The 27,849-nt window shown below is 42.0% G+C and overlaps 1 protein-coding gene across 4 annotated transcripts in view; it reads left to right on the top strand.

The window, feature by feature from the left end:
• The window catches only part of IL1RL1 (interleukin 1 receptor like 1), a 62,101-nt gene that overhangs the window by 11,637 nt on the left and 22,615 nt on the right, over nt 1-27,849 (top strand). For 3 of the 4 annotated variants that reach the window (XM_070069682.1, XM_070069680.1, XM_070069683.1), the window contains exon 1: nt 15,001-15,132. The exons of the other annotated variant lie outside the window; for it this stretch is intronic. The gene's annotated coding sequence lies outside the window, so the exon portion shown is untranslated. Of the gene's footprint in view, nt 1-15,000; nt 15,133-27,849 lie in introns of those variants that run through there. 4 annotated transcript variants of the gene reach the window in all.

The raw sequence follows: 27,849 nt of genomic DNA, 5'->3' as shown, positions 1-27,849 counted from the left end.
CCTGCCCAACCTCACTCCTGCCCACACTCCAACCCTTCCCCCTCCTCCCTCCATTCCCACTCTCCTAATTTTTACAAAGATCTACTTTCAGTTTACTTAATGATTCTATAGTTAGCCCTGCACTAAGAGTTCAACAAATAGTATGTAGAAAAAAATCTCTTTTCCTCAACAGAAGAGACAAGGACTGTAAACAATCATCGAATCTCAAAATGTCCATTTCACTCCAATATATTACAATTTAGGTATTCTCTTAGTTACCTTGGATCAGGGACAACATACGATATCTATCATTTTGGGACTGGCTTATTTCACTAAATATAATAGTTTACAGTTGCATCCATCTTGTTGCAAAAGACAAGATTTCATTTTTTTCTTACAGCTGAGTGGTCCTACATAGTGTATATATACCACTCAATTGTTCTTTTGATTTAGACTGAAAGTGAGAAATAGATTTTTCATTCTTCCCAAATCTCAGATATCTAGTAGATATCTAGGAATCTACTATTGCTAAAGTTTTGATGGCATTGAAAGTTAAAAAAATTCCATATGACTAGAGATACATATTTCTTTGTGCTCTTGCATGTGTTGCCATGGTTATTAGTGTAGATAGCTGTCTGTTTCCATGATGATATATATTGTCTGTTATTCCATCTTATTCTAATACCTAACATATGATGTGAGATACAGAACCAGCATGGTAAACGTCTCTCAAATAAATAAATAAAAGCTGTGTGAGAAAGAAGTGTGCTGTTTGCAGGTTCCCTGGATCACCTTAGCACTGACTGAGTGATGAGCACATGTGTTCTTCCCTGCCCTTGGAGAAAGTAGCCTTGGACAACTTGGTGTAGAGATAGCTGACAGTTGGGAATAAATTATAAATGATTATAATTGATTACAGTAGGTTGCTAGGGGAAGAATTCCCCACAACGAGAGACTGCAGACCTCACAAGCTCTCACGGAGCTAAATATCATGTCATTGCTGTGTTATTGATGTTTGTCCTTGACAGAGGTTGTGTGCTGGGAGACTGGTCGCTAGGGTAGTGGTATTGGGAGATGGTAGGGACCTTTAAGACGTGGGCCTTGCTGCGGAGCATTGAGGGATTAAAGTGGTTCTCACGGAATCCCTTGGTCGTGCTCCCAGGAGTGCTGTTACCTGGGCCCACTCTGTCTGTGACCACCCAGTGTGTCTCTGGCTTCCTGTTTCAGAATCTCATCTTCCCTCCCACACACGCCTCCACCATGGGGCCCTTACAAGAGCCTGGGCCGTGATGCTTGGACATTCAGCCTCCAAGACTATGAGTTAAATAAACCTCTTTTCTCTGTAAAGTTAACTTGCTCGGGCATTTCAGTACAGTGATGAAAAACTAATACAACCATAACTCCCTTTCTTGCAACTTTAAAATAAGAGGATTCGGGGCCAGTGCTGCAGCTCAATAGGCTAATCCTCCGCCTTGCGCCGCTAGCACACTGGGTTCTTGTCCTGGTCGGGGCGCCAGATTCTGTCCCAGTTGCCTCTCTTCCAGGCCAGCTCTCTGCTATGGCCCAGGAGTGCAGTGGAGGATGGCCCAAGTGCTTGGGCCCTGCACCCCATGGGAGACCAGGAGAAGCACCTGGTTCCTGGCTTAGGATCAGCGCGGTGCACCGGCCGCGGAGGCCATTGGAGGGTGAAACAATGGCAAAAGGAAGACCCTTTCTCTCTGTCTCTCTCTCTCACTGTCCATTCTGCCTGTCAAAAAAAAAAAAAAAAAAAAAAAAAAAAAAGAGGATTCAATGTCTAAATTAAGTTAGATGTCATATTGCCTAGAATTAGAAGAAAGATTGCATGGCCTCTTATATTTATCTGGAATATGTCTTTCTGTGCACCTTACAAATCTCAGAGCCAAAATTCAGAGCCTTGCCAATGCCTTCTCATAGAGAATATATTAAAAGTGTGTGTGTGTGTGTGTGTGAGAGAGAGAGAGAGAGAGAAAGAGAGAGAGAGAGACACTCACAGAGAGAGAGAAGGCTTGAAAGAGGGAACACCGGCCGGCGCCACGGCTCACTAGGCTAATCCCCCGCCTAGCGGCGCCGGCACACCGGGTTCTAGTCCTGGTCGGGGCGCCGGATTCTGTCCCGGTTGCCCCTCTTCCAGGCCAGCTCTCTGCTGTGGCCCGGGAGTGCAGTGGAGGATGGCCCAGGTGCTTGGGCCCTGCACCCCATGGGAGACCAGGAAAAAGCACCTGGCTCCTGGCTCCTGCCATCAGATCAGTGCAGTGCGCCGGCTGCAGTGCGCCGGCCGCAGCAGCCATTGGAGGGTGAACCAACAGCAAAGGAAGACCTTTCTCTCTGTCTCTCTCTCTCTCACTGTCCACTCTGCCTGTCAAAAAGAAAAAAAAAAAAGAAAAAAAAAGAAAAAGGGAACACCGTGCAATAAACAGAGATATCTGAGGCTCATCTTTTGCCTCCCGGCATTTGTCTTGAACCACATTTTAAGTCTGTGCTATCCTTGCAGGGCTGTATCTGACTTTTGAGCAGCCTAGACTTTTGAGTTTTTATGCTCTAGGTTCTTTCTTTGCAGGAATAGATATTTTTTCCCCACACTGGGGACTGGTGTGTTTATCATCACTATCATGTAGACCTAATACAGAAATATAAACCAATATAAAAGAAATACTGAACAATAAAAGAAAGAAACATGTTATATATGTTCACAAGTAGTACCTTCATTGTAGGAAATTCAGAAGAACCAAAAGAAAGAAAAAAGATTATTTGCAATCCTACTCAGGCAGAAAACTATTGATGCAAATTACTAATGGGGTTATTGTTTCTGGAACATTTTTCCTATGTCTCTGTGCGTTGTGTATATGCATGTGAGTGTGTACATGTGCATTTGCAGGTGTGAATATTTGCCCTCATACATTCAGATCATAACACACACTTTAAATCTGCTGTTTCTTGTAGATTTATTAAGGAATAGTTGAAATATGAAACATTGTAAATTATACATTGTACATTCTGGGAAGTGTTGACATAGTACATGTCTGTGAGTTTATAATCACAACCAGCATATATCCATAACCACCAAGAATTTCCAAATGCCTTTTTCAATGCCCTCCTCACTTCTTTTTTTTCCCAAAGAAACCGTTCATTTAACAAGTGCAAATTTCATAAGTACAACTTCAGGAATATAGTGATTCTTCTCATCATACCTGCCCTCCCACCCCCACTCCCACTCACCTCCTCTTCCCTCTCCCATTCACCGTCCATTCTCCATTATGGAAAAAACAAACAAACAAACAAACAAACAAAAAAAACTGTTCCTTGACAGTCAAGACAAGGCCTCCTCACTTCTTCCAGCTGCTCCACAAGCTTCCACTGGTCTGCTTTGTGTCCCTGCAAATTAGTTTGCATTCTGCAGAACTCCATATAAATGGAATCATAAAGCATGTATTCTTTTCTGTCTGGCTTTTGTCACTTGACATGATTATTTTGAAATGTATCTGTGATTATATGTGTCAAGAAATCATTTTTTATTGTTCATAATATTATTCTCTTTTTAGTATCTATAGAAACCTAGTGGTGTCAACTCCCTTATTCCTGCTGTTGGTAATTTGTGTCTTCTTTCTTGTTTTCCTTAGTCAATGTGGCTATTTATCTACTTGGCTGATCATCTCAACAACCTGCTTTGGGTGTCAGTGAGTTTTTTTTATTGTTTTTCTGTGTTCTGTTTAACTGTTATCTGCATTGATTCATGTCATTTCCTTTCTTCTACTGCCACATTGTCTTTGCTTTTCTTTTCCTAGAATCTAAGGTGATAGCCAAAGAGCATTGATTTGTAACTTTTATTCTTTTTTAATACAGGAATTTAATGTTATTAATTTCTCTGTTTATAACATCTCCCAAATTTTGACTTGTTGTGTTTTTGTTTTGATTCAATTCAACACTTCCTTACTTTCCTTTTGATTTCTTCTACTTATTTAGAGATGTGCTCCTTAGTTTCCAAATATTTCTAAAGTTTCTAGATATCTTTCTGTTATTTATATTATAAGCTTAATCCCATTATTGTCTTATAACATCTTTTATTCACTGAGTCCGTCTAAACTTACATCAACAACTTTGTTTTAGGGACTGGAATGTGGTCTACCACAGCAATGACCTTTGCAAGCTTGAGAATATTCTGGTACTGTTGTGTGAATTCTGAAAGTGTCAATTAGGTTGACAATGGTTTTCAAGTCTTCTGTATCCTCCATGATTTTCCATTATTCTTCCAGTTACTGAAAGAGGGATACTGAAATCTTTGACAGTAATTTCAACTTTCTCTATTTCTCCTTGTAATTTTATCAGTTTTCCCTTGTTGTTATCTTGAAACTCCCTTAGTAGAAGCATAAATATCTACAATGTTATAGTCTGTAGATCAATTGACCTTTTATTATATGGAAAGACTCTATTCTTGACAATATTTTTTGTTCTAAAATATTTATCTAATATTAATATAAGCACTCTGTGCTTTGGTTGTCAATTATATGGAATACCTTTTTGCTTCATTTTCTTTTAACTATTTGCATCTTTGTAAGGCTGTATTCTTGTTGACAGTATGTTGTTGGGCTTTGCTTCATAAATTCAATCTGAAAATACCTTTTAGTTGAAGTGTTCAGAGTCCATTTACAATTAACATGATTGTTGATATGGTAGGGATTAAACCATTAATCATTTGTTTCTATTTGACTCATCCTTTCTTTTTTCCCTCATTTCTCTTTTTGTGTCTTCTTTTCAATTCATCATATTTTTTACTATATATTTGATCTCCACTGTAAGCTCATTCATAGTAACTCTTTGTTGTGCTATTTTACTGATTCCTTTATGGCTCATAGTATATATCTATAAATAGTGTAGTGTATCTTCAAGTGATATTTTAACAACTCATTTTATAAGAGCTAAACAGAAACTTCCATTTCTTCTCTACTGTCTTTTGTGCTATTGCTATACATTTTACTTTTATATATTAAAAATTTCCCATTACAGTCTCATTACTGCTTTAATCCATCATCTTTGAAGTGCTTTAATTGGTGAATTATACTTTCCCACATAACTAGGCTCAGCCTTCCAGTGTTTGGCTTCAGTTTTGTATCTGGTATCCTTTCTTTCTGCTTGAAGGACTTTCTTTAAAATGCCTTTTAATCCTTGTCTGTTGCTACGTTCTTTTGGCTGTTGTAAATCTGTAAAAGTCTTTATTTTATCTTCATCCTTTTATGATATTTTATAGAGTAAATATAGACAAGACAGAAGATTTTGGTCTTTAAAATGTTTTTGTTTGTTTATTTTTATTACTAGAGGGGGAGAAAGAGAGAGAGAGAATCTCATCCATGGTTCAGTCCCTAAATGCCTGAAATGGCAATGGCAGGGATGAAGCCAGATTTAATCCCGGAGCTTGAAACTCAATCTGAGTCTCCAACGTCATGGCAAGGACCCAAATACTGAGCTAGTATCTGCTTCTGCTAAGGGCATTTGGAAGCAGAGCTGAGACTCAGCCAGGCAGTCCAGTCTGGAGTGACTATCTCAACTGGTGTCTTAATTGCTGGGCCAGTCACCTACCCCGTTTATTCCCTCATCCTCTTCCTTGAGTTGTTTTTTTCTTCCATGAGAAATATGATGATGTCATTGAGATATTTGTTCCTCAAGTAGCGGTATGTCTTTTCTCTTCTGAGTGTTAAGAATATTTCGTTATGACTGTTCTTGAACAATTTGGATAATTTCCTTTCTGTTTTCAGTGTTTGAGTTTCAGTTCCTTTCTTGGGCTGGTGAATTTTCACCAGATCTGTGACATTTTTGGTCATTGTTTCTTCTTCAGGAATTCCAATTACACTTATTTTGATCAATTGAAGTTTTCCAATTCACTGATGTTTTATTTCATTCCCTGGCCTTTTTTTTTTTCTGTGTTTCATTTTGTATAGGTCCTATCCCTTACTAAGTGTTCTGCATTTGAAATATTGAAATGTTTGTCTGTTGTATCTCTATTTGGGCCTTTTTTATACTACCGCCACTTTGCTTACTGCAATTTTTTTTTTTCACAGCAGAGTGGACAGTGAGAGAGAGAGAGACAGAGAGAAAAGTCTTCCTTTTGCCGTTGGTTTACCCTCCAATGGCTGCTGCGGCCGGCGCACTGCAGCCGGCGCACCGCGCTGATCCGAAGCCAGGAGCCAGATGCTTCTCCTGGTCTCCCATACGGGTGTAGGGCCCAAGGACCTGGGCCATCCTCCACTGCACTCCCTGGCCATAGCAGAGAGCTGGCCTGGAAGAGGGGCAACCGGGACAGAATCCGGCGCCCCGACCGGGACTAGAACCCGGTGTGCTGGCGCCGCAAGGCAGAGGATTAGCCTAGTGAGCCGCGGCGCCGGCCAACTTACTCCAATTTTTCATCTGGTTTTTTAACATATGGAATTCAGAAACAATAGCTGCTTTAATGTCCTTTCCCACTGGTTCCATCATCTATGGCAGTTCTGGGTGGGATTTGGTTGACTGACTTCTCTCTTTATTAGGGGTAGCATAGGTTAGTAAGCCTGACAATGTGAATTTGAACTTGCTGAGTGCTGCGTATGTTTGTATTTTTGTAAATACGCTTTGGTTTTGCTCTGAAACACTAATTCACCCTGAAATAATTTGGTCTGTTGGGGTCTTCTAGTTTTCTTACATGTAAACACAGCAGCATTTAGTCTAAGGTTAACTCACACTCTTATTGAGACAAAGCATTTCTAAGTACTGACACGGATCATGTCACTCTCCATTCTGGAGAGAGAAAATAGGTTCTATTCTGGCCTTGTGTGAACTGTGGTGGTCGATCTCTCCATCATATTTTGTGGGATGCTCCCTCCCTAACCTCAGATTTTCTCATAAGCCTGTGATGAGTCTCTCTCAGGTGAAGGAACTGAGGAAGACGGTCTACAGATCTCTGAGCGCGCAGTGCTTTCCTCCTCGGTACTCTGCCCTGGGCTCCCAGCTCAGATTCCGCAACTCAGGGAGACTTCTATGATTCAAGTGTCCCCTCTCCCTTTCCCACACCCCAGAAGCTGTTTGGGCTGGAAGCTGGGACAGTTGCGAAGACTCTTCTTATTTGTGTCCCATCTCTCAGAGAACACATCGATGTCTCAAGTGCCATTGACTCCTCCATTTTTTCTAGTTTCTCACTGACGTGGGGACAGGATGGTAAATCCGGTTCCTGCACTCCAACTTGATTGGAAGTGGAAATTGCAAAACTCACTCTTTAAACACTTAACGTGCATCACGAATGTTTCCTGTTTATTTAACTATTATTACTTTGCACTATTTGCTGCCACAGAATATTCTATTATTTGTAAGTGCATAGACTAATCAGCTCTTTATTTTATATGTTTAGTTTTTTCCCCGTAATTTTTGATGATATTGTCAATGAGCAGGTAAGTAATTTTGAACAGTTATAATTCCTTCAAATGTATTAGAAGAGAAATTGCTAAATTAAGAGATATTTTGACTCAGACTTTCAAATTATCCTTTAAAAAGGTTATATCAGATTATATATTAACATTCTCCCTGCATTTCAGGACAGTAGTGGATATCATAACTCAAAGAATTTTTTTTCAAAATTTTTTTTTCAAATTTTATGAATAAAAATTATATTTTACTCATTTTAATTTGTATCCCTGGATTAGTTTGGACACATAGTATTTTCTGCTTGTTTACTGAAAATTTCTCTCCTTCCTTTTTCACTGCACACACACTTTCTACGCAAATATATAGGTGGTCCCCAGCTCAGGATGGTTTGACTTACAGCTTCTTGATTTTACAAGGAGGTCAAATTGAAATGCATTCAGCTGGAACTGTACTTTAAATACTAAGTGTGGGTCTGTCCTGGGCTAGCCCCATGCAGCATGGTCCCCTGTTGTGATGCTGGCCAGCAGCAGCTACACATCCATGTCCACCCACATTTGTTAGGGAGAACAACATTTGCTGCACAGTGTGCTGTGCTGCTAAGCTACAGAGGTGTTTTAAATGCATTTTTTTTTTGACAGGCAGAGTGGACAGTGAGAGAGAGAGACAGAGAGAAAGGTCTTCCTTTTTGCAGTTGGTTCACCTTCCAATGGCCGCCGCGGCCAGCGTGCTACAGCTGGCGCACCGCGCTGATCCGAAGCCAGGAGCCAGGTACTTATCCTGGTCTCCCATGCGGGTGCAGGGCCCAAGCACTTGGGCCATCCTCCACTGCACTCCCGGGCCACAGTAGAAAACTGGCCTGGAAGAGGGGCAACCGGGACAGAATTCGGCGCCCCGACCGGGACTAGAACCCGGTGTGCTGGCCCCGCAAGGCGGAGGATTAGCCTAGTGAGCCGCGGCGCCGGCCGTAAATGCATTTTCAACTTAACTATGTCTTTAATTTATGCTGGATGGTTGGGATAAAATCTCATTGTCGGCCAAGCAACATCTGTGTGTTGTGTGTGTGTGTGTGTGTTGTAACATTTTCTCCAGCCGTTTGCTTACACTCTGTGTGGGGTATCTTCAGATGTCTTAATTTAAATTGTCTTAGTCTTTGCCTGTGTGAGTTGTACCTTTATCACTATGCTTAGAAAACCGAGATTATTTCCACTTTATTACAGTTATAGTCACACACACACACACACACACACTTAGAAATTGGGCTGGCAGAAAATTGTGTGATCACGTTAGAAAATGATTATCTCTAAGTACTTGAATATCTCAAAATATTAGGTAGCTATTAGGGCCTCTGTCTCTGATTAGAGGCAGACTGCAGATTGCAAGGGCAGCCTAACAAAAAGTGCTCTCTGGGAAAGCATGAAGTTATTTCCACCTGCTACATCTGTTGGGCATTTACTATGAAGAGTACGGTAAGAATTCCATGATATGAAGTGAAAATGGGTAAACAAACAAGCAAAATGGACCTCATGCCGCACTTCCCATCATGCCTGGCTGTGGAAACTCCATGTTGCGTGACAGAGTGACTCAATAGAAAGTTGCCAGCCATGTAGCAAGTACTCAGTAAGCATTGGGTTCCCGTTTCCCATTGATTCTGGCTGCTGTTTAGATGCAGGGACATCTATTGAGTACTGACCCTAATGCTTAGAGTATGTTTACGATTTTGTATACATTTACAATTCTCTTTTCACTAAACATTACTTATACAGTCAGAATACATGATGTTAAAATGACTGTGGTTCCTCAACATTCCAGTGCTTTGTGCGTCAGACCAGTCCCTATTAGATATTATGTGCTGTGTATTACACAAGTTACGTTGACAAATAAACTGCTGTTTTTAAAAAGATGTGTCATCTGTTGGAAAACTTGATTTCAAGAGAACAGAACAGATCTTGAAACAAAACAATTTTAAGTGGATGACCACAATGGCTTCCCAAAATTTCAGCTGTCTGGGCTCTGTGGATTCCAAACCCTACCCCCTCCTTTTTTTAATTTCCTCTTTCCACAATAATTTTTTTTCTTTTTAAGTAAAAATTTTCTTAGAATGTGTCAAAATAGCTGGACTTAAACTCATGGGGAAATCTGTCATGCATATTTATAGGATTGGGTAATTTCAGTAAATTAATTACATCTTTAAATTTTATCAGTCACAGATGGAAGTTTTAGGATCTCTAGGTTTTAGAAGACTTTGAACCATGATGGAAAATGTTGACATGTACTTAAATAGCAGGAAAGAATGAGAGAAAACACGATCCACAAACCAACCTTTTCTCTCCTGCTCTTACATTGTTAGAAGGCAGCAGAGAACAAAAGCCACCCCCCAGGGCAGATACGGGAAATATGACCTACAGATCACATTTTCCCCTTATGCCTTCGCTGTCTTATAAGGCAAAGGGTTTGAGATTTCAGGAAGCCAAGGTCGCTAAAACAGGAAGCTATCCATCACAGGAGCATTTCTGATGAAGTAGAAGAGCATTGTTCACCAAAGTCACAGCCCCTGCCCAAGGCCTAGCTCTGCCCTTGCCTCTGCCATCCCAAGCCCTTGCTTCTCCTACCCCAACCTCTGCTGCCTTCTCACTGCACTCCTGGCAGCCCTGGGGTTTCTTCACTACCTGCAAAGACCTGTCCCCTTGGAATCTTCCAGATACCACTGGTGACCACACTGAATGGGAGCACACCCATATTTCAGGGGCAGTCTGATAAGATGTGCTCTCCATGATAACATGACTTTGCTTCTTCTGATCGATGTATTGATCTAGAATACATACATAGAAGGCCATATGCTTTATCTGATTAGACTAGGGAAGAAGTGCTCTTAAGGGCTATGGGAACAGTCTGTAACACCAGAAGTTTCCTCTGATAATAGAAACCCCACAGTTATAGCAGCAATGGCTTCCCAATGACACAAACCCCAAAAGACCCACTGAGTAGAAGTTGAATTTTTGGCAGCCTTGTAAGAGAAATGTGAATATGATTCAATAACAATGATGAGCTCATCATTTCATACCAGGAACTACTCATGACTTCTACTTTCTTGGTGTTAGATCCAAAAGGAAAATAGTTATAGGCCTGTGTTTAGGTATCTGTTGTTGTGTAACAAATTACGCCTATTATATAGCAGTTTATACAAGGAACACCTGTTTCCTCACTCAGTCTCCAAAGGTCAGGAAACTGGGTGACTTTGTTGGGTGCTTCTGCCTCGGGGTCTCTCAGGAAGCTGTGGTCAAGTTGTTGACCATCACTGGTTATTTCTGAAGACTTGATTGAACCAGGAGGATTTCTTTCTAAACTCACTCATTTGGCTGTGGGCAGGAGGTATTTGTTGTTGTTGTTTTGTTTTAAGATTTTATTTATTTGAGAAGTAGAGGTACAGAGAGAAAGGTGTTCCACCAACTAGTTCACTCCCCAAGTGGCCACAACAGCTGGAGATGGGCCAATCTGAAGCCAGGAGCCAGGATTTCTTTCTGATCTTCCACATGGGTGCAGGGGCCCAAGCACTTGGGCCATCTTCTACTTCTTTCCCAGGCACATTAGCAGGGAGCTGGATAGGAAGACAAGCAGCTGGGATATGAATCCACACTCATATGGGATGCTGGCACCACAGGTGGAGAACGGTTATTATGCCACAGCGCCGGCCCTCCCAGGAGGTTTTACTCCATAGGTTTGCTCATGATTGGTCTTCTATTGGGGTGGGTGATTCAAGAGAGGCAGACCTAGGTAGATACTGGGTGCCTTTTATAACCTAACTTGGAAATGGCATGCAATCTCTTAGTTTTACATTACATTGTATTAGGGTTTCAACAGGATTTGGCTCCCCCAGATCACATATTTAAATCCCAAAGTCTCTTGTTAGTGGTCACTGCACTAATGTTAGTGGAGTAAGAGTGGAGACCCGATCTAATTAGAGCATCTTAGAGGTGGGCCTAATAGATTTTCAGCTCACTGGGGGCCATGTCCTCAGAAAGTTGTTCTTTTATTAGATGGTGGGTTCTACCAGCCTCTTCCTGTCTCTCTGGTTCACCATGCAACCCTTTGTCAGCACCTTCTCTGCCAGCTGCCTCCACCAAATCCCAGACTAATGGGGCCACCTGACTTTAGACTTTGGACCTCCAAACTGCAGGCCAAAGCTCTTCCCTCTTAAGTGGCTCCTCTCTGGAATTTTAGTTAAGCTTATGAAAAGTAAGCACACACACACTGCCATGGCACAGTGTCTGAGCAGACAACTCAAGGGTTTGAACACCAGCAGGTGGAGCTCACTGGGGCCCATCTTGGAGGCTGGCTGCCACACCTACTCAAGGTACCGTTTACTGAGAGCTCACAATTTCTAGCCACACAATTGCTCATTCTTTTGCTTAAACAACCCAAGGCTGACGGAAAACTTGTGGAGCTTGTGAAAATGTTGGGAGATGGAAATGTGTCTTATAGAAACCACTCTTTTCTTTTAGAGAAGGAAGAGATAAATGTGTTTGTGTGTGTGTGTGTGTGTGTGTGAATGAGAGAGAGAGAGAGAGAAGGAGAGAGAGAGAGAGAAAGAAAGAGAGAGAAGAAATCTGGCTTTTCAGGTCAAAATTATTTTTCTTCCAGGCTAACATATGGTCTGGACATAATTCTTATTTCCACAAATCCCAAATTCACTCTCAGGTGAATGAGAATCCTCCCTGAACTTGGGCATAGAAGTGAGAGTAAGACTGAAACACTAGCTTTTAGGCCTGGTTATAATTTTTCTTTTTTTTTTTTTTTTTTAGTTTGCAAAGAAAGGGAGAGAAACCACTGTAATTATAAGCCAAAGGCTTTGATCTTTATAGATCATATCAAAGTGTGTAAGAGTCCATTATGAAGGCTTTAGCAAAACCAAGAACAGCCAAGTGAACTCCTGAATATGAGAAGAGTTTGTATCCAGTATGGAATCATGTAAGATCTGAATGAACTTATTATCATATAGCCATACATGTACTTTAGATAAATAAAAACAAATAACCTTAAAAAAACACTCTAGGCCTAAGGAGATACCTCAGAAGGGGCAAAGGCCTAGGCTCTCCTCTCTGAGTGGGTCTCTGAGAGTCTCTGCCATTGCACATTTTGGACAGCCCTTGCAGACGGAAGGATTATTCAGGAGAAATTCCATGAGACTACTCGTGACTGCTCAGGCCCCAGATGTGAGCTTCTTTGTTACTTTCTGAAGGACTGTGATGGATGCTGGCTTTAGATTTTACAAGTGTTGGTGAGAACATTCAAAATGTTGTTGTGATTCATTCTAACCTCAGTCAAGTACATAGGTGTCTTTGAAAGATCAGTGCACAGCAGAGATGGTTCAAGTTCTACTACTGCTGTCATTATACTCATGATGGTAAAGGATATCAAGAGACAGAGAACTAGGGCACAGTTACAGCTCAAGCATGCAAGACAGATGAAGTACTGTTCCACGCTTGCATAAAGACTACAGTCCCTCAAATAACTCACTCTAACTTTAAAATAGACTTATTCATTTAGTTGGAAGACAGAATGACAGAGACAGAGACAGAGGGAGAGGGAAAGGGAGAGGGAGAGGGAGAGGGAGAGGGAGAGGGAGAGGGAGAGGGAGAGGGAGAGGGAGAGGGAGAGGGAGAGGGAGAGAAATTTTCCATTCGTTGGTTCATTCCCCAAACATCTTCATCAGTCATGGATGGGTCAGGCCAAAACCAGGATTCTGAAATTCCACATGAGTGGCAGGGATTCTAGTACTTGAGCCATCATCTGTTGTTTTCTCAAGCTCATTAGCAGAGAGTTGGCTCAGAAGCGCAGTAATTGGGACTCCAATCAGGCACTCCAATGTGAGATGCTGTTATGCCTGCCCCAGCTCACCATAACTAAAACCAAGTAAATGAATGAACAAACTAGAACAAATGTGATTGTTGCAAATTTCTGTCTAATTACAGATTTGGCACTATGAAATCGCCATCTTTCTCCTCTTCTCTTTGCCCTCCCCCATTTTAAGCTCCTTGAGATCGGGAACGGGTCTCACCCTCTTCTGCATCTTTCTTAGTGTCCAATGTTGGAAACATAAATAAGGACTTTTGGACTTATTGCTTAGGTGTATTTTCTCCAGTTCTCTAGCAGTGGAAGATAAATGATAGATGACATCATATTTCGAAATCATGGTCCCTAGAGATGGTCTACTGTGTAATTGTATTCCACCATTGTTTCTTTGCCGTGGGTTTTTATTTTTTATGTATGATGACTATATGTAAAGAGAAGAGGTTATTTGCTTCCCTTTGCGGCACTAAGGTCTTAATAAAAATACAAAAGAAAAGGACCAAGATTATTAAGGTCAAGTGCTACGCAAATTGTATTCTTGACTTGACATAGATGTGACATTTAGATATAGCACATGTTATCGCTAGTTCCATCTTTCGAAGTACGGTTTGAAGGTTTGTTTTCATGTTAAACACAGTTGTGCTGGGTGAAATAAGATGAGCATATGTGAAGGCAAAGAGCACTAGAATTCATTAACACAGAATACACATGACACCTCAACCATACCTTTTGCACAAGAGACTTAGAGAGGTAAGAGAATTTGCCACAGCCACACAGCTGGTGAAAGGAAACAGGCTGTGCCTAAACCAGGCTGTGCCTAAAGCTCATGGCTCTAGCTCCTTGATTTGGGAGGACTTTGGCAGATGGTACTTCCACATTATTTGAAAGCCATCAAAAATTTGAAAAAAATAATTGCATGTATAAAGTTGTTTTATCTGAAATTCCAACAATGCAACACGTGTCCTTGAATCTCTATTACAAGCATCTGCAAAAAAAAAAAAAAAAAGTGAGATGTGGGACAGGTGTAGCATCATCTCCATAGATGACACAATAATTCTCCTACCAAATTCTGAGGCCAAACTATTCATACGCCATTGCCCCAGAAATCTCATTATGAATACTCTTAATTCAATTTCGCTACTACACATATAGGATTTGAGACAGAAACCTCTGGATTTCTGTAGACCTGCATTTAGTCCCTATTCTTTCTTGTATTTGCTGCAGCTTATCTAGCTTTTGTCACTAGGGGCTCGTGGAAAGAGTCCATGGATTGGGGGGGGGGGGGTGTTGGAGTCTGGCTTTCCCTTGTACCAGCCGCTGCTTTGGGTTAGGTAATTAGCCTCTGTGGTGCTCCTGTCAGCCTCTGCAGATTGCGGGGCACAATGTGTGCAGAATCCATGCATGAGAGCTCAGTGGACACTCCCGCAGCCAGTTTTCAAAACACTGATGTTGAAACACGGACAGCAAAACTTGTTGCAAAATTGTGCACCTGCTGCTGTTAGGGAGCTGCAGCGAGAGGGAAGCTTGAGCTGCCCAGCTGCTCCTGTGCATCGAAGCAGCTGCCACCTAGATGACATGCCCTCCACGCCTGGCAAAGTCACCCTCGAGGAAGGCAAAGCACAGTGGAGATGAAATTCTGTCATTTCTGGAGGCAGTGCCACAGTTGGAACCAGAATTTCGGCAAGGGTTTTTCTAACAGAGAACAATGTAGTGAAGGCTGCAATTGACATTTGTGAACTGCACAATTTGTCAGTTCCAGTTTATCAGTAACTCAGTTCCTGTGTAACTGATAAGGAAAACTAGAGATTTTTTTAAGTGAGGGTGGCATTTAGAATTAATAAACTCTGTTGGTAGGAAGCTGAGGAAGAAAGAGCTCCAGTTCCACTCGCTGGCTGGATCAGGGTAAGTGTCTCTGGGGTATCTTTCAAAAATACTTTTAACAAAGGAAAGAAAATTCTAAAATACAAGTTTAACTTAAAAATCATAATTTATATTACTTTTTGCTTGTAAGAAAACTAGTATTACCAATGGCTAAACCAAATTCCAGGTTGATGAAGGCCCTTGAATTTGTCTGTGGGTTATGGAATGTGAACTTTAATATATTGGAGAAAAGTCAGCTGAGGGTGGGAAAGAATGGGGGCTTATCCCTCAATTATGTTTTCTGGAACCCACTAAAATGCAGAAGTAGAATATACTCAGGTGATGAAGAGGGAAAGACAATGGAGCCAGGAGCTGCTGGCCAAGCAGGTTGACGGTGATTTGTGTGGTAGAGAAACGGGATCAGAACCATCCCTCAGCAAGCACACACAAGGGGACATCAAAAAGTTTGTGGGAAGAATGAAAGTGAAAAATAAGTTTTGGGGGTCCAAAATATTCAAAGCCCTAGCATCGTTTTTACCCTGATACTCATTTTCCTTGAACAACTTGGAGACTCCCTGTAGCAGAGGGAGATGGGAGTGGTGGAGAGGAGGCATTGGATTAGCGCGGACAAGTCTGTTTGGAGGGTAGGGAGTGACAAGCTGGTCCAAGGTCACCTCCGTCTCTGTTGCCTGTTTTGAACCTCTGGTGTGTGGCTTCATTCTTTTTCTCTTGGAAAAGGCTGCCCAGTGGAGTGTGTCAAGCCAAAGGTGGCAGAACTGGACCCACAGGCTTTAGCCACTGAGTATCAGTTTTTCTTTCCAGCTTCGTTTGGGCCTAGAGAAATGGGAGTCATGTTTCTCTCTAGCTGCTGCAGCTCTCCTACTAGATTCAGAGGCTGGACCACTCTATGCCATTCTCCCAAATCCCATTATGGATATAGTGATCACACTTGGTTTTCCGAGAAGGATTTGAGATGGAAAACTACAGACTTCTTTGCACCTGCAGTCAGTCCCTGCCCTTATCTTTACTTGTTGCGTGCCTCTAGAAAACTATCCAACTTCTTTAACTTATGGGTTATTTTTCTATAAAATGAGCATAGTAGCACTACCACTGTTGAGGCTGATTCGTTCTGAGAGGAGGAGCATGGTGGGGGCAAGAGGTGCTGCGTCACCACACAGACCCCAGGAGTCGGGTGAAAGCGACTAAAGCTTAGTAGCGTGTAAAGTACTTACTGTGGTTCCTAGCTAACAGGGAACACAGTGACATTGGACTTCAACATTGTTATTTTTATTTTCTTTCCTGCTACAAGAACTTCTGTTTCTGTGCCCTACAGAGAGGCTCCTGTGGCTGCTTATTTGAATGTTACAGGATCTCCAGTGGGACATAGGGTTCTTACTGTTCTTAGATAGGTTGTTTAGGTGAGGAGGTTAGAGATGTGGCCTCATAGCTCAAGCATATCTGGGATATCTTTGGCTTTCAGATGCCTGCTTTTTCTGCAGGAGAACTCTCTTCATCTATATCCATTTTTGGTCCCATGATTACCAGGGTCTGTATTTCTCTGCCCACACTTCTATGCATCTTGGTTTTCTGGGAATACAGAGGCAAACGACTGCAAAGGAAAGGACCTCCAAGGCTTTGGGTGACTTGGACCCTGGCTGACATCAATGAGTGGGATGCAATGCAGGTGCTTCCCAGCTGAAGTGATGCTAAAATTGTTCAAGTATCTGTGTGTGCAAGTAGGACCTGATGCAACATGGAGGGAAGGTTCCATCTGGACTGGAACAAAACTGTAGCAGCAATCAGGAGTCCAGTTTCCAGGAAGAGGAAGGGAAAGGACTTGGCAACTTGGCTGGATTCTGCATAGGAGCTGAGGACAGGACTCAGACACAGGGGCGAATGGAGAAATGGGGATATGATGGGAATCTGGGCACGGAGTGAAGAGGCTCCAACAGGTCTGGGACACATGTGTGCCCAGCAGACCTAATAGTGTAGCAGCAGCAACAGTGATAATCATTTATAGAGACTCTGCTGTTTGCCAGACCCTGAGCCAAGCATGTTCCTCATTACCACATCCTGCAACTCATATGTTAATTCTGTCAGTAAGGATGTAACCAAGACCCGAGTTGCCCGAAATCTTGGGCATTCAACTCATGAGGGTGAGGGTCTTGGACTCCCTTCAGCAAGACTGAACATGCATGGTGGCATCAAAGATGTGGGATTAGCTCTGGAGCCAGGTGTGACCGAGCCTCAGATGAAACTAGATGGTGCTTTGATGGAAAACCAGAATAAAGATGGTGTCTGCTAAAGTGCAGCAGAGATTTGGACACTAGTTTAAACTTGGTCTCAATGAAGAGGGATAGTTCCGAGTTTCAACTGCTACAGAACCTACCCAAGCCACTTATGTCTTTTGAGAACGTCTGTAACTATTATTTCAGTGTGAGTGTTAGGTGCCCATTTTGAGACCATTTCAAGGTGAAACTAGATCCCCCCATGGCCCTTCTAGCAAAGCCTGGAGGGACTGAGGGCCGAGTCATGGCACAGGAGCCCCAGCTTCAAATCCCAAGTGCATCCCGATGGAGGTTTATGACCAAGGACAAGGAATGGGGTCGTAAGGATGCATCGAGGGTTCCTGGTTGCTCTTGCTCTTGAACCTCAGAACACCCAGTTCTACTTGCTTGACATGCAGCAAGCTAATCACTGTCATCGGGGTCGTGGAAGAAACTGTTGATTTTATAATGCACAGAACAAGGTAGCTAGAGCTGAATTCCCAGACTCCCCAATGGATTCAGAGTGGTGGATCTTACTGAGTGATACAGATTGAGCAGTGCGTGATCAGCTCATGCATGGATCTCTGGTTTTGGTGCACAGAGCTCATGGCCTTCCTTTGGTCAGTGAAGGGATTCTTGAGTATTTTATGATAGCAAAATGGGCTCCCGTCAGTCTAGGGTCCATGGGTAGATTTGTGTGATCTGGGCCTCAGGTTCTGGGGAATTGTTTTAGAATAGAGTAGCACTGAGATGTTAACTCTAGAGGTGATCATTGAATCTTTGTGATTTGGGGTTTTGTGGGGCCTGCCTGACTCTTATGCACTCTGTTAATTTAGTGAGTTAGTCTTTATCAAAAGTTGATTTGCCAGTATCAAAGAGAAGACAGTGAACAACAAGCTGAGGGATAGACACTGGGGTCTGATGAATTCCACATTGGTGGCATTAGAGGTATGGGCGCAGTTTCATTCTCCCCATACCACAGCCTTCCTGCCTGGGGCCAGTCACTACTTTCTAAAACTCCTATTTGTCCTGGATCCTTGGTTACTCAGAAAACACCACCCATCTTTGGGTGCATGATTGGCTAAAGGAACCCAGGCTGCATCAGAATAGTATCTGAATGTCTTGTATTCACCCTCTGAGTAGCCACCTCGAAAAACTAAAGAAAATCAAAGCTGCAACATCCGTGTTCAGGACAAGTTTCCTCAACAATGTGGGAATTGTGAGTGTGAGAGGTAAACTGAGCATTCAGTTGTGAATTTGTCTTTTTTCTCTCCTCGAGCAGAACATTGAGAGAATTGGGGTCGTGATGCTCAAAATTGCTATATCTTCATTTTGACTTCATGTTTTTCTTGAGAAATGGTTCTTGGACATTTGAGCTGTGTTTTCTCCAACAGACCTCTGTTAGATCACTTACATAGACAACAGTTCATAAAAGATACCAGGAAAATTACACATTAGAGGCATCCTGTAGCTAACTAGTCCCCATGCAAAGCCAATGATCTATTCAATATGTGAGTCACATTAAGATGTTTAAAACTGAGACAAATAAATGACTTTAGAGTGGGGTTGGCTCGTACTTTCATTAAGGAAGTGTTTTGGGCAAATGGTATGTTCAATGTAACCATGCTCCTTTTAGTTTTTCCATTTCTTTTGTCCCTCAGCTCCTTGTGTTTGTTGCCACCCTAAACCTCCTCTCCATTCAGTCTGCCAGCAATGCTTTGCCCCTCCAATCTCTGGTTCAAATCCAGAGCTAATTTACCCACTTCTTATTTCTATGCCCATCTCTGTAATGCAATCATTCTTGAATCTGACATTCACGTAAAAAAAAGGGTTCAATTCCAGTGAACAAATACCTAAAAGGATAATTAATCTTAGTGCTCATCCAAAAATAAACCCTCCATTCATTTTTTTCATTCAAAATGTATTTATTGAAGGCTGATTTGGATCAGAAGTGGAGCAACTGAGACCCAAACTACCACTCCAATGTAGAATGTTAGAGTTGCAGGCAGCGGCTTAGCCCACTGTGTCATGCAACCCCTTCATGAACTTTTAGAAGACCCTCTCACATAATATTTTTACTTGTACCTATAGATAAAAGTACAAAAATTTTTTAAAAAGTTTTTTAAAGATTTTATATATTTATTTGAGAGCTGGAATTACAGAGAGAGGGAGAGACAGAGAGAAAGGTCTTGCATGTACTGGTTCTCTCCCCAAATGGCCACAATGGCTGGAGCTGTGCCGATCTGAAGTTAGGAGTCAGGAGCTTCCCACCCCCTTGCCCCGGTCTCCCACATGGGTGCAGGGGCCCAAGCACTTGGGCCATCTTCCATTGCCTTTCCAGGCCATGGTAGAAAGCTGGATCTGAAGAGGAGCAGCTGGGACTAGAACCAGCGCCCAGATGGGATGCCAGTGCAGCAGGTGGAGGATTAACCTACTGCGCCATGGAACCAGCCCCAAAAATCTAAAATTTAATTTAGGAATTAGGCACAGTAAGACATTACAAACAATAGCTAAACAAATGGAACAATTGCAACACTGTACTGTGATAAAAGTTATGTGAATGCAATCTCCCTTCAGCTGAACAAACGGACAATTCAATGTCCAAGGCAGGACATGTCACTCAAAATTGTGCACAATTTAAAACTTATAAATTGTTTATTTCTAGAATTTTCCATTTTTAGGCCATGATTGAATATGGATAACTCAAATCATGGAAAGCAAAACTATGGATAAGGGGGAAACTAGTGTAAGGCAAAGTTCCCAAAGTGAGTTCAAACCTAAAGGCTACATGCAGACAGACAAGTAAAAAAAGAAAAATAAAGAAAACAATCTAAGACAAAATAATTGAAAGAAATAACAATTCAGGAAACTCAGCTTGATGTGTCTTCATGGTGATCAGAAGTATCAATGTATTAAAAGTTCTCAGAATTCCTTTGGAAACAGAACTTACTGCCATTCCTTTGGCTATATGTTTCTTTTTTTTTAAATTTATTTACTCATTTGAAAGTCAGAGTTACACAGAGAGAGGAGAGGCAGAGAAGAGAAGTCTTCCATCAGATGGTTTACTCCCCAACTGGCCGCAATGGCCAGAGCTGTGCCGATCCGAAGCCAGGAGCCAGGAGCTTCCTCCAGGTCTTCCACGTGGGTGCAGGGGCCCAAGGACTTGGACCACCCTCTGCTGCTCTCCCAGGCCACAGCAGAGAGCTGGATCAGAAGTGGAGCAGCTGGGCCTTGAACCGACGCACACATGGGATGCCAGCGCTTCAGGCCAAGGCATTAACCCGCTGCACCACAGCGCCGGCCTGGGCTGTATGTTTCTTAATATTTTTTAAAACTCGAGAGCCAACTGAAATCTCTTGAAATTGCTGTTCTGTAGAATTCACTTTGGAAACACAGAGGCCATATAATCAAAGGTGTCTCCTTTTCCTTTGCTACCGATGGAAACCCAATGCTTCAGCTAGCTGGACCACACCTTTTTCTTCTAACAAACATGCTTTGATAGAGCAAATTTTTAAACATGAATACTGTCAATGAGGACAGTTGCTGCTATACAATGCAGTCAAAGAAGAAAATCAGTTTAAAAGGAAAGGGAAATGCAACACAATGGAAGAGAATTTGTCAAACTTCAGCTTTCACATTTATTTGTTTATTTTTTAAAGACATAATTTCTCTTTGTTTTTGTTCTGTTATCTGTATTCTTATTAAATTTAAGAGGAAAGTTTTTCAAAAAAAAAGTGCCTTATGAAGTGTCAGTTAACTGGGTATGATTCTACACTCATTTCTTTGGCCCCAGGGTCATCTTTAGGCTGCAGGAGACTGTGCAACCAGGATGGATCATAAGCCTGGATTGCTTTGTGTTAGATCCTCAGTACCTCTGCAGAAGTTTCTCTATTATGCCCTCACTGTTTACCCCTGAATCCTCCCCACCATCCAGAAACTATAGTGCTTATTATAGTTGAAGTTGCTCTTCTTCTCTACTGACTCTCCATCTTGTAACTTTTTTTTAAAAAAGACATTTATTTATTTATTTAAGAGGCTGAGTTACAGAAGGAGAGAGGGAAAAGACAGAGAGGTCTTCCATCCGCTGATTCACCCCCCAAATGGCAGCAATGGCCAGAGCTGGGTCGATCGGAAGCCAGGAGCGAGGGGCTTCAACCAGGTCTCCCAAGTGGGTGCGGGGGCCAAGCACTTGGGTCATTTCCACAGCTTCCCTAGGCCATAGCAAAGAGCTGGATTGGAAGAGGAGCAGCTGGACCTAGAACCGGTGCCCATAAGGGATGCCAGCACAGCAGACAGAATCTTAGGCTACAATGCCACAGTGCCAGCCCCCATCTTGCAACTTTTATTTGAGCCCATTTTAGCCCCAAGTTTGTGGAAGCATGTATATCAGTGCTCTTTTCCATTCAGTGTTGATCGGGGATACGGCAATGCACAATCTCTGGAGTTTTGGAAAGCAACAGTTTTGTACAATGTGTTTCTGTCTCAGGAAATGAGCCACTACTTTCTGGTCAAAATAATTACTTGATGATTGTGTTCTTGAGGCTATAAACAATATGAGTTAAGTTTTTGAAGCATGATTGTGGTGGATAATCCAGTCTCTCTCTCAAGCCAACTAAACCACCAAGGAATCGTGAATCTGCTTCTCTGTGCATTTTTCATACAAAGGAAATTTCCAGTAAGTGTATTCCACAGAAATATCAAGTATACATAGCAAATAAGATCCTCTGCTTTGAATGGACAAAGCTTGGACACAATAGAGATTAAGAGAAAAATTAAATCACTCTCATGTAGTCAAAGTAAAAATATTGTGTGGTTTATTGTAGGGACACTAATAACAGTCTTAATTCAGACAGCTCCATTCCAATTAATCTTGTCATTGATTCAGATACTTCAAAAATTTTTAGAAAATTGAGTTAAAAGATGACTTTATGGGGCCAGCACTGTGGCATAGAGGGTAAAGCCGCCACCTGCAGGGGCGGCATTCCACATGGGCACCGGTTCAAAACTGGCCTGCTCTACTTCCAATCCAGCTCTCTGCCAATGGCCTGAGAAAGTAGTAGAAGATGGTCCAAGTGTTTGGGCCCCTGTACCTGTGTGGGAGACCCGGAAGAAGCTCAAGGCTCCTGCTACAGATTGGCCCAGCTCCAGCTGTTGTGGCCCTTTGGGGAGTGAACCAGTGAATGGAAGACCTCTCTCTCTGCCTCTCTGTCACTCTTTCAAATAAATAAATATTTTTTAAAAAGATGAGTTTATTTGTATGTAAAACGATTTTGAAATCCATGCATATTGTTTTTCATAATATTAATTTTCCATGAACTTTTAAGAAATTTCTATATTTTATTTATTAAAGAAAGAAAAAGAGAGAGAGAGAGAGAGAGAGAAAGAAAGATATGTTCCATTGCTGACTCACTCCTTGAATGTCAGCAGCATCCGGAACTGGACCAGACTAAAGCCAGGAACCTGGAACTCAATCTGGGTCTCCTCTTGGATGACTAGGATTTAAATACTTAAGCCATCACCTCAGTGCTGTGCTCCCAGAGTGTGCTTTAGCTAGAAGCTGTAATCTGAAGTGGAGCTGGGACACAGGCTCCAATACTTCAATACAGGATGTGGGCATCCCAAGTGGGGTCTTAAGCACTGTGCCAAAAGCCCATTCCATCCATTAATTTTTTGAAGTAGCCTTGGATATTCTGATCAGCTAGGATTCTCCGGAGAATCAGAACCAGTTGGGTTTCTGTCTCTCAATCTCTCTCTCTCTCTCTCTCGCTTGCTCGCTCTATCATACCTCCCTTCATGTCTACTCATCAATCCATCAATAGAGTTGCTTTCTGTAATTTGCTCATGGGATTGCAAGTGATGGCAAGTTTGAACTACACTAGGCAGTCTGGCAGCCTGGAAATTCAGGTGGGAGTGGATGTGCCGTGCTGAGTCAGAATTCCACAGGAGAGCAGTTTGGAAATTCAGACAGGGTTTCTGTGTTGCAGTCTTGGAGCACAGTTTCTTCTTTGGGAAGCCTCGATCTCTGCTGAAATGCTCAGCTGATTGAGGGCCATCCATATTATGTGGGTTGTCCTGGCTGCCCAGTGCCTATGTGCTGCCCCTGTCAAAATACTTTGAACACCATCTTTACTCTCACCCAAGAAACCAGAAATAAGCCTCGTTGATTGCCCTTAATTGTAAGTAGAAAAATGGAAGTAAACTCTAAGGCGGAACCTCTCTTAAAGTTATGAGTGGGAAAAACAACTACAGGGCTATTTGCAGGACAGCTTGTTCTTGGGATAATTTTCAAAAATGAATCAACCCTTCCCTCCACATATTACTTGTTATGAGAAGTTCGGTGGTAAAATATTGGTGAGGCCTCTAGAGGAGACTTTGCTTGGCAGATCCCAGCATGAATCTGTGTCACCTATTTTAGCACCGTGCTCTTCCAAGAACATGTGTGGAAGGATGTGACTTCTCTTCTCCTTTTTGTTGAGAAATACTTGGCACTCAATGAAATGTACTGATCTTAAATATTCAGCTGAGTGAGATTTGACAATCAATGTTATCTATCCACATGATCACCATCCCAAACAGCACAGAAAATAGGTAGTTTTCCGGAAATCGCACCCCCCCCCCCACTGACAAAATTTCTACTTACTTCCTGGTTTTCAGCACACATAGATTAAAATTTGCTTATTGTTAGATTTCATATAAGAGTAACATTTATACGTCCTATGCATGCTTCGGCTTTGGTTTATTTTATTTAGCAGAATTTGGGAGAAGGAACTATTCTTTATTTTTTTTTTTGACAGGCAGAGTGGACAGTGAGAGAGAGAGACAGAGAGAAAGGTCTTCCTTTGCCGTTGGTTCACCCTCCAATGGCCGCCGCGGCCGACAGCGCTGCGGCCGGCACACCATGCTGATCCAACGGCAGGAGCCAGGAGCCAGGTGCTTTTCCTGGTCTCCCATGGGGTGCAGGGCCCAAGCACCTGGGCCATCCTCCACTGCACTCCCTGGCCACAGCAGAGAGCTGGCCTGGAAGAGGGGCAACCGGGACAGAATCCGGCGCCCCGACCGGGACTAGAACCCGGTGTGCTGGTGCCACAAGATGGAGGATTAGCCTAGTGAGCCGCGGCGCCGGCTATGGAACTATTCTTTTTAAACAAACTCAAAGTCACAGAACTTTCTGGTTTAGAGATTCATTGTGTTGTTATGTCAGTAGTTCCCTTGTTCTGCTTGTTGAGTGGTTCCTACTCCTTTTTCTTTATCTGCTCCTCTGTTGGTAGACATTTGGATGATACTCAGGTCTTGGCAATATGAATGTGGCATTTCTGAACATTATTTTCTAAGTGTTTTGTGGAAATGTGTTTCTCATTCTCCTGAGTAGATGCTGGGACTGGCATTATTGTCATACGGTAGCTGTTCTTTAACTTTTAGTTTATTATCTTATCAATAGTTTTCTACATATAGTAAAATATACAAAATATAAAAGTTCCAGGGGAGGTGACAAATTTATATGCTATGAAATTGTCATCTCAGTTAAGAAATCCTCCCACCACTTTCTCTCATGTTTCTTTGTAGTTGATTTCCCCACACCCTACCCCTCACACACATACCTTCCGTCCTAGGTAATTACTCCTTAGCTTTGCAGTTTGGGAATGTTATATAAATGGAATCATCTGTGGACTAATACAGTGTGCACTTTTTAAAACCTGGCCTCCTTAATTGAGCATACATATTCTATGCTCTGAAATTCATTCATATGGTGTGACTCAATTGTTTCTTTATATATATTTACATATATATATATTTACATATATATATGTAAATATATATATATATATGTGAGTAGTGTTCCATTGTATGATTACAAAATAGTTTTCTTTCTATTTATGTGTTGTTGGACATAGGTATAGTTTTCAGTATTTGGCTACTTTGAATGAAGCTGCTGTTGTCATTTTTATATAAATCTTTTTATATACATTTAAAAAAATTTCTCTTAGATAAAATCCTGGGGGAATTCCTGGGTCACATGGTATGATCAGAAATTACCAATCTTGTCATTTTATCATTTGGCATTCCCATGTGAGAGTTCTGGTCATACTATATCCTTGCCAACTCTAGATATTTTCAGTATTCATCTTAGCCATGAAATCTCATTAAGGCTTCTTTAATCATTTTTTTAAATGATTATTTATTTGAAAGGGAGATGAAGTGGGGGAGAGAGAGAGAGAGAGAGAGAGGAATAGAAAGGGATCATTCCCATTTCCTGATGCACTCCTCAAATATCCAGTGGTTGGGATTGGGCTGGGTGGAAGCAAGCAGCCAGGAGCCAGCAGCTGGGAGAACTCAAACCCGGCCTCCCACATAGATGGCAGGAACTCAGTTACCTGAGGCTTCACCAGTGCCTTCCAGGGTCTGCCTTAGCAGGAAGCTGGAATCAAGAGCTAGAGCTGGATGTTAAACCCAGGTACCCTGACGTGGGGCACAGACAACCTACCTGCCATCTTAACTCCAGGCCAAGTGCCTGACTCTCCCTGAGGTTTTAATTATTTACATTTATCTAATGATCAATGACTTTGAATATCCTTTTCATGTGTTTATTGGCCATTGATAAGTTTTTCTTTTGTGAAATCTTAGTTCAAGTCTTTTTCTCATTTTTAAAATTGGGTTATTTTGTCTTCTTCATGTTAAGTTATAAAAGCTACTTATGGATTATAGATGTAAGTCTTTCCTTAGATACATAAATTTGAAATATTTTCTGTGAATCTGTGAGTTATCTATTCAAATTTTAATGATGTCTTTTGAAGAATGAAAGTTCTTAATTTTGAAAGTCAAAGTTAATAATTTTTCTTTCATGGTTAGTGAGTTTTATAACCAGTTTGAAAAATATTGTTCTTATGCCAAGTTACAGAGATTTTCTGCAATGGAATTTTATTTTGTGTGCAGTATGAGGTAGAGATTTTTCCCTGTAGGTAGCCAGTTTCTCCATTATCATGTGTTGAAAACACGGTTTTCCCTATAGACTAATATATGTGTTTCTTTCAAACATCAATTTTCTGAATATGTTTGAGCCTATATCTGGACATTCTTTTTCTTTTGATAGCTAGGTCGATCTGTAGGCCAATGACACCCTATTTTCTTATTGTAGCTTTTTATTGTCTGAAAGTTAAGATGTGTAAATTTTCTAACTTTGTTTTTATTTTGTAAGAATATTTTGAACATTTTAAGTATTTTAATTTTCCTTGTAAAATTTTTAGATTTCCATAGAAAATACAGAAACTGAGTCTGATGTTGTGACAATAAAGGCCACAGTGATCTCAAGACAAACAAAGATGTATATGAGGGGCCAGAATTGTGGTGCAGTGGGTTAAGGTGCCACTTGTAATGCTGGCCTCCTATATCAGAGGGCTGGTTTGAGTCTCAGCTGCTCTGCTTCTGATCCAGCTCCTTGCTAATGTGCCTGGGAAAGTAACAGAAGATGGCCCAAGTATTTTTGTTCCTGAAACCCACGTTGAAGACCCAAATTCCTGGCTTTGGCCTAGACCAGCCCCAGGCGTTGCAGCCATTTGGGGTAGTAAACCAGCAGATAGAATTCTCTCTCTTGCTCTCACCCTCTTTATCTCTGTCACTTTCAAATACATAATAAAAAAAGGTATATATGAACTCCCAAAAAGATGACAAATGTACACTGCAGGAATAATATGATAGTATATGATAAATTGCATTATGGTCTAAAACATTAGTCTCAAAGGGACCTTAGTTATGGTTTAGTCATTTCTCATAAGCAAACACTGAAGCTTTCTGGTTGTTTTTCATATTGTCACCACCCCCATGTCCTGTCCTTGGTCCACAGACTTTCTTTTTGGTGACTTTGCTTCACCTGGGATAAAGGAGAGAGTTTAGGGGAGAGGTGTCAAATCATGGTACAAGATCCATTACTCCTGTTCAGATTAATAAATAAATGCTTGATTTTTCTATGACCTAGTTGGCTCTATTGGCTCATTCAATGGAAATGTTTAGGTGCCTGCTTTGTTCTGGGCAGTGTCCAGGAACATGACCTGTACCAGTGGACAGAACCAGCAGGAGAAACAGGAAATAAACAATAAGCTGACCCAGTTGATGGAGCTGGGGTCAGAGAATTTTCTGGAGGCCACATCAGACAACCTTACTCCACATAGGTTCTGCCTTTATTCATTGGAAGTACTACATGCATTTTTGTCATTAAAAAAAAAAAAGGAGGCCGGTGCCGCAGCTCACTAGGCTAATCCTCCGCCTGCGGCGCCGGCACACCAGGTTCTAGTCCCGGTCGGGGCGCCGGATTCTGTCCCGGTTGCCCCTCTTCCAGGCCAGCTCTCTGCTGTGGCCTGGGAGTGCAGTGGAGGATGGCCCAGGTACTTGGGCCCTGCACCCGATGGGAGACCAGGAGGAAGCACCTGGCTCCTGGCTTCAGATCAGCCCAGCGCACGTGCCGTGGCGGCCATTTGGGGGGTGAACCAATGGAAAAGGA

Source organism: Oryctolagus cuniculus, chromosome 2 (assembly GCF_964237555.1).
Source record: "Oryctolagus cuniculus chromosome 2, mOryCun1.1, whole genome shotgun sequence".
NCBI classification, from domain to species: Eukaryota; Metazoa; Chordata; class Mammalia; order Lagomorpha; family Leporidae; genus Oryctolagus; species Oryctolagus cuniculus.
Note: the sequence above shows the minus strand (reverse complement) of the source record. Positions and strands in the feature narration are given on the sequence as shown.